Source organism: Felis catus, chromosome B1, assembly GCF_018350175.1.
Source record: "Felis catus isolate Fca126 chromosome B1, F.catus_Fca126_mat1.0, whole genome shotgun sequence".
Taxonomy (NCBI): domain Eukaryota; kingdom Metazoa; phylum Chordata; class Mammalia; order Carnivora; family Felidae; genus Felis; species Felis catus.
The window spans coordinates 326,477-333,311 of record NC_058371.1 but is presented as its reverse complement, the minus strand read 5'-3'; the positions used below and the strand labels follow the sequence as shown (position 1 = coordinate 333,311).

Here is a 6,835-nt window from a genome sequence, read left to right as displayed (position 1 = left end):
GTCAGCCAGGAGGAGCTGGCCATAGTGGTCCTGGGAGCTCAAAGGATGCTTATGGATGCCATCATGAGATCCAGCTCAAAGTGTGTGTGTGTGTGTGTGTGTGTGTGTGTGTGTGTGTGTGTGTGTGAGATGCAGATGTCAATCCAGGAAGAGAAGGTTGGATACCAAAATCACAGGTTGACCTAGAGTGGTTATTTTTCTGAGGCTTTTCCCTTTATGGCTCTGGTGCACATACACTACTATTTGCATTTTACCTAAGATTCTGCCTAATTAAGAATCAAAAGTAAAAATGGATTTCATTGGTTAAAGTCATTCAGGCTCTAACATCTATTTAGCCCAGTTGAACTCTTTTAATTAAAGAGTGAAGTGGCATCACTCATATGTGAAATAAAAAACAAAACAGAAGAACATAGGGGAAAGGAAAGAAAAATAAAGTAAGATAAAATCAGAGAGGGAGGCAAGCCATCGGAGACTCTTTTTGTGTTTTCTTTTTAATGTTTGAGAGAGAGAGAGAGTGTGAGCAGAGGAGGGGAGACACAGAATCTGAGCAGGCTCCAGGCCCTGAGCTGCCAGCACAGAGCCCTATGCGGGGCTCGAACTCATGAACCCCAAGATCATGACCTGAGTCAAAGTCAGACGCTTAACTGATTGAGCCACCCAGGCGCCCCTGGAGACTCTTAACTATAGAGAACAAACTGAGGGTTGCTAGAGGGGAAATGGGTGTGGGGATGGGGTAAGTGGATGATGAGCTTTCTGGAGGGCATTTGTGGGGATTAGCACTAGGTGTTACATGTAACCAGTGAATCACTAAATTCTACTCCCGAAACCAAGACTACACTAATTATTAACTAACTTGGACTTAAAATTTTAAAATATATTATAAAAAAGAAAAAAGGGTATCTTTTTACCTTTGTCAGCTATGATATTTGAGAATCTAGAATTAAATATGATTTCCTGTACAAAGTTCAACTGCTGACATTAGTTTCTAATAAATGTGACATCTCTATGTTTAACACGGACTGAAAAAAGCAAGTGTTTACCTTTCAATGCCCTTGTCAAATGACCAGATTGCTCCTATGTGGCCCCACTCACATAGGAGGAATTTAAGGATCATGCACTAATTTCCCATTCAACAACGTATTTAGTCATTCTGTCTCCCAAGAAATATAATCATGACTTAGAACATCCATCCATACCCTGACCTTAAATACCACATCGCTGCCTAGGTGTCCATTTGGGACTGTTTTTCTGAGGTGTACAACTGAGGACCGAGATTGTAATGGAACCGACCGGAAATCCCCGTGCCTCCTCCCATGTGTAGGAGATTGTCAGATGGGGGATGGTAGCAAACTCTGTGGGACAAGATACAGCTGCTTGGTGGCTGAGCGATTACAGGTGGGAGAAGGTTTCTTTCCACCATCTTCTCTGCAGCCTCATGGGAGGGTGATTGTTAAGGGAGCCTAATTTAATCAACACGAGCCAATAAGGCTTCACCCACTTATCTCCTGAAAAATAAGCATTTATTTGCTGTTGACCATTTCCAAGCAATCAGCCAATGTTCACGTTGACATGTGTAGACTTTACAGAATACATAGTATTTATGCAAGTAAAAACTTTGCACAATTAACCAATTGCTGTTTACTTCTGTTCCTCCCCTTTGACACAAAAACTTGCTGAAAAGTCTGTCTGCCTTCAGTTGGAGCTGTAGTTCATCCAGTTTCTTGGTCGTTTGTCATTTCTCTGTGTGGAAGCACTGAGTTTGTTTCAAGCTCCTTCTTCTGTTGGTGCATGTTTGGATATTTCCAAACACATCTTTACCTAGCGTCCACACGTGAATATCTTTGGGCAAATGTACTTTAGAAATAAACAGAGAGTAAGGGATGGGATGATAGGACCGTGAGTATCAGGCATTTTCACAGGGACTCCAGGTGCTCAGCCTTGTTTCCACCCTTCATGCCCGACTGGCCACCTCCTCTGGCCCTTTCAGGCTCTGATAGCCCCCCGGTGCTCCTTGGTGCTGACGGAGGAGAGAGATCCTCCAAATATCCAGTAACAAACCTAAAACTCTCCAATAACATCATCGTAGACAGCCAGCCTTATAGCTCAGTATTCTCCAGGTCAAGTTGAATGCCATATGTCATGAACACAGCCAGATAGATGGCCCCTCCACATGTCCAGATCACACATAATGTCCTACAAGGGGCCGTGAGTGAATGTTTGTGGCTGAGTGTGTATGTGTGCAGGTGTGTGCATTAAAGCCTGCACTCAGATCCCTGGACTGCTTCCCAAGACCTCTGTCCCTTCTTGTTCTTCCTCTTGGTAGCTCTGGCTCTGCCTGTGAGACAAGGGACTTTGCCGATGTTTGTTGCCCTCTGAGGTGGGATGCCCCTGGCTAAGTTGTTGAGCCGGTAGATGTTTTCTTCAGGACGATCCTTTTCCATCTTCTGTCTGTATTTGGACTGGTGAGTTAGGACTGCATGGGCGGGAAGAACAAATTCTGTTTTCCTGAGGTTGAATTCAGACTTGGGATGGTGGCTTTCTTGGAAGACTCTCCACTGGTCTAACGTGATTGGTTGCACTGGTGTCTCTTCCACGTGGTCCTCCAACTCTGGAACTTTGATGCTGAGGTCTGTGTGAGCCCCACCCCCCCACCCCCCTTGGGCCACAGCCATGTCTGCATGGTCAGCCTGGAGTGATGTGGTCTCCCCACTGCCTGGTTCACTCCCATGGTCTCTTTCCAATTCACTCGTCTGGGTGTCAAAGAAGACATAGGCATGTTGGCTCAGGGCAGAAGTCACATCACTGGTGTCATCCATTTTGTACCACTGGCCATTCCCAGGTTTGATGTAACAGAAGTGATGTCCGCTGTGACATTTCCTCCCCGGATGCACCGGCGTGGCATAGAGCAGGTAAATTATCAATCCCGCCTTCTGCTCAGACATGCACTGTCGCAGGTCAAGGCGCTCAGGATATTGCACTTCCTTAGCCACTTTGCTGCCTGTGGAATCTGAGAATTATTTCAATACCAGCATTAGGTCCTTGGGGTAAGTGTCCAAAGTTAACGTCTTGGAAGCAGGTACCTTGTCTAGGCAAGTACTACAATGATAGGCATTTTCACCATTCAACTTTTCAGGCTTCACCAACTGGAGCAAAGCTTGGCTCACACTGTGAGCTGCCCTGCCATCCAGGTCAGGGTCCAAAGTGCTGGAAACGCCAGGGCAGTGGAGACACTGGATTTGAGACCTCCAGTGCCCTCCAAAGATTTGCCAGATGAGGGTGAGGTCCTCAGACAGAGAGGCTCTTGAAGTCTTGTCCTCACGCAAACGCGCTTGCTGCGTTGGATCCAGAGTGAATATCAGAAACTCATGGGCATCCTCCTGCCTGTGTGTGTGGAAGGCAGCGAGCAGTTTTGGCGGAGGCCGGATCACGTCTCCAGGGCGGCAGAGGGCCCGGGTCACGTGAGCCTGCAGAGCACACAGCACGCAGAATGGCTGCCTCCCACAGCTTCGGGAGTGCTCCACAGCTTCGGGAGTGCCAGCATGTAGCTGGCGAGGGGTGGTGTGTATGTCAGACACTGCAGGGCCGCATTCGCATAGCACGTGTTCCCCAGGTTCTGCAGTCCAGCCCCAACCACAGAAGGTCTCCTCCAACTCACAGGTTTCTTTGCGGGGGGCAGACCTATTGACATGGGAGCCCAACCGTTAGGCAGGTTGCAGAGTGTCTGCGATGATGGTGATGGCTTCTGAGGTAGAGTGGGTCCCCTGTGGACTTCAGCACCACCTATATTTGACCAGCAAGATTTGAGTTTGGGAAAGACATTGAACTGAAACTCTTCTTGGCAGTAGGACAAAACAGCCCTCATGTCTCCAGAAAGAGCTTTCATAGGATCTCCCATGTGGGGCCTCACGTTGCAGAGCGATGCTTCTCTCAGGAGACCTGTCTCAGAATGATAGCTGTGGCCCTCTCCCCAGCCCTTTTATTGCTCGCCCCACCCACACGACTAGGAACACGTCATCCAATCAGCTACAGGCTCGAGGTGGGACTAAGGGTTTTAGGGTGTGGTCCCTCTTCTGCAGAGAGACCACTCAGCCCAGCCTGTCTCCTTCCCCTGCCTCCCTCAATGGATAGACACACATTTCAGCACTTTCTCCACCTCCCTCATTTCCATTGCTCCCTTTCTGGACAGACTGACTTGAGAGTTTCCAACTTCCCCGTGGAAATCCTTTTTGAGTGTCCACTTTGCTTTCAGAGTAATATCAAGTGAGTCAAGCACTGATGGATATTATTTTTCCTAGGATGTGGAAGATCATTTTGCAAATTGAGCTCGGGTGTCATGTCGGAGGACTTCTTCCCCACCAGCCAGAATGCATGTGGCACCAGCAAATTATTTGGGGATGATTACTGTCCATGACTGTGCTTCTAAACTTCCTGAACTCTCTCCATATGGTCCGTATATACAACTATCATGAAGGTTTTTATAAACATCTAAATGCTAACAAGAGACATCCTGTGGCTGGTTTCATGCTTTGTAAAATCTTTTTTTTTTTTTTTTTTTTTTTTTTTTAGCTCCCTTCCCATTATGAGTACATATCCTATATCCATCGTTTATTTGCCAAATTTTAACTGGTGCTACTGGGACCTTACACTGCAAGGTAGTTTTAGGTTCACTTGTTTCAGGACACGTTTGTTGTGGATTTGTGACATTGATACACAGTTGGAGGTTGGAATTTGGAAATGCAGGGAACAGTGCACCCTCATTTAAGATGTGGCTTTAATGTGTCAGTATCTCTCACTCAACCAGGTGTCAGAACGGCAGGGTCCACCGAAATTGTGTTTTTCCCCCTCTATTGTTTGTTTGTTTTTATTTTTTTACTGTTTATTGAGAGAGAGAGAGAGAGCCCACGTGGGCAAGCCGAGGAGGGGCAGAGAAGAAAGAGAGAGAATCCCAAGCAAGCTCCATGCTGTTAGTGCAGAGCCCAACGTGGGGTTCAAACTGATAAACTGTGAAAACATGACTTAAGCTGAAATCAAAAGAGTTGGATGCTTAATTGACTGAGCCCTCCAGGCTCCCCTTGTTTGTTTGCTTTTTGACTTCAAATTTTTATTTAAATTCTAGTTACTTAACATGTAGGGTGAGTTTGGTCTCAGGATTAGAATTTAGTGATTCATCACTTACATACAACAGCCAGTGCTGATCACAAGCGCCCTCCATAATTTCCATCACCCATCTAGCCCACTGCCCCCCCCCCCGCCCACCTGCCCTCCATCAGTTAAGTTTGTTCCCTGTAGTTAAGAGCCTCTTAAGGTTTGCTTCTCTGTGTGTGTGTGTGTCTCTCTCTCTCTGTCTCTCTGTCTCTGTCTCTCTCTCTCTCATCCCTTCCCCTGTGTTCTTCTGTTTGGTTTATTAAATTCGATATATTTTTGAGTGGACAAGAGAATTCTTTCACACATGTTACGATGATCAGGTCCTTTTAGAAAATGAGTAATGCTGGTGCGCCATGTAATTTGCAATGACCAAAAAACAAAAAACAAAAAAAACCATATCTGGAAGTCATAACACTTGGGAAGAGGAACTACAGCTTAAGAAGAGAAGACACCAAAGTCTGTTTCTCCTCTTTGGTAAATAGAGGCCAAGAAATATAGGAGCACTTTGCCTGGCCCTTGTCACTGACTTGGCTTCAGAGGGAATGTGGCCTGAATAGCATCTTGATTTTGACTTCTCATCTCCAGACTGTGAGAGAATAACGTTCTCTCCTTTGAAGCCACCAAGTTTTTGGTAATTGCTTATACAACCTCTGGAGATCAATAAGATGTCTTAACCGGAATACCCTTCATGATATTTCATTTTTGTAATTGAAAGAGTTCAAATTGACTAAATGGATTTTGGATCTTGAAGACTTAATCAAAAGAAATTAGTTTTGCTTTTTATTTTATCTAAATTGAGGAGAATCTTAGGGAAAATGCCCACAGAGCAGTGCACATTAGCCATAAAGGAAATAGCTTCAGAAATATCCACAAATATAAGTCAACCTGTAGAAATATTGGTATCCAACCTTCTCTTCCTGAGTTGACATCGGCATCACACACACACACAGACACACACACAGACACACACACACACACACACACACACACACACACACACACTTAAGTGAACTAAACCTTATGTTCCCAGATGGCGGAACAGCATGGAAGTTCTCGGCTTCTCTCATCCCTGAAATGCAGCTAGGTCAGCACCAAACCATTTGGGGCACATAGGTAATTGATCTGAGGATTAACACAATAATCTGCACAACTTGAGCCACAGAACTTGGCGGGTACATGGTGTGAGAGGTGAACTGGGGGAGAGAGAAGCCACGGAGGGTAGGGAGCTGTTTTTGTGGAGAGAGGACAGAGAAGGGGCGGGGGATGGGGGGAATGTAGAGGGAAAGCACTCCACCCAAAAGTAGCTAGAGAGAAAGAGTAGAAACACCCACCAGTGACTGAACAAGAAAAGGAGAAAGGAGAGGGTTTTAATACCATTACGACTCTATAAACAGGGGCGTGCAGAGTCTGAGGTTTCAGAGGTCAGTGCCTGGCCATGCTCTGGTGGGGAGGAGGGGCGAATCCCCAGGAACAGGCAGTTGGCTCCAAGGAGTCTGTGGGCCACAAGGGGAGAAGTAGTTCCCCTGCTTGGAGGGCATGTGGTAGAGGCCATATGGCTTCCCCACAGGCAAAGATCCCAGTGAGCCGCGGAGAACAGCCACGTTTGCTGGTATTAGAACAAAAATGCCAGAGTTCAGTAAAACCTGGTGCGGGCTGTGTGTTGTGAATTGCCATAATCTCTGAACCTCTG

At 46.3% G+C, this 6,835-nt stretch overlaps 1 pseudogene; it reads right to left on the bottom strand.

Moving 5' to 3' along the window:
• Window positions 1–1,498: 1,498 nt before the first annotated feature.
• Window positions 1,499–4,965, bottom strand: LOC101089843 (annotated as a pseudogene).
• Between the last annotated feature and the right edge of the window lie 1,870 nt (window positions 4,966–6,835).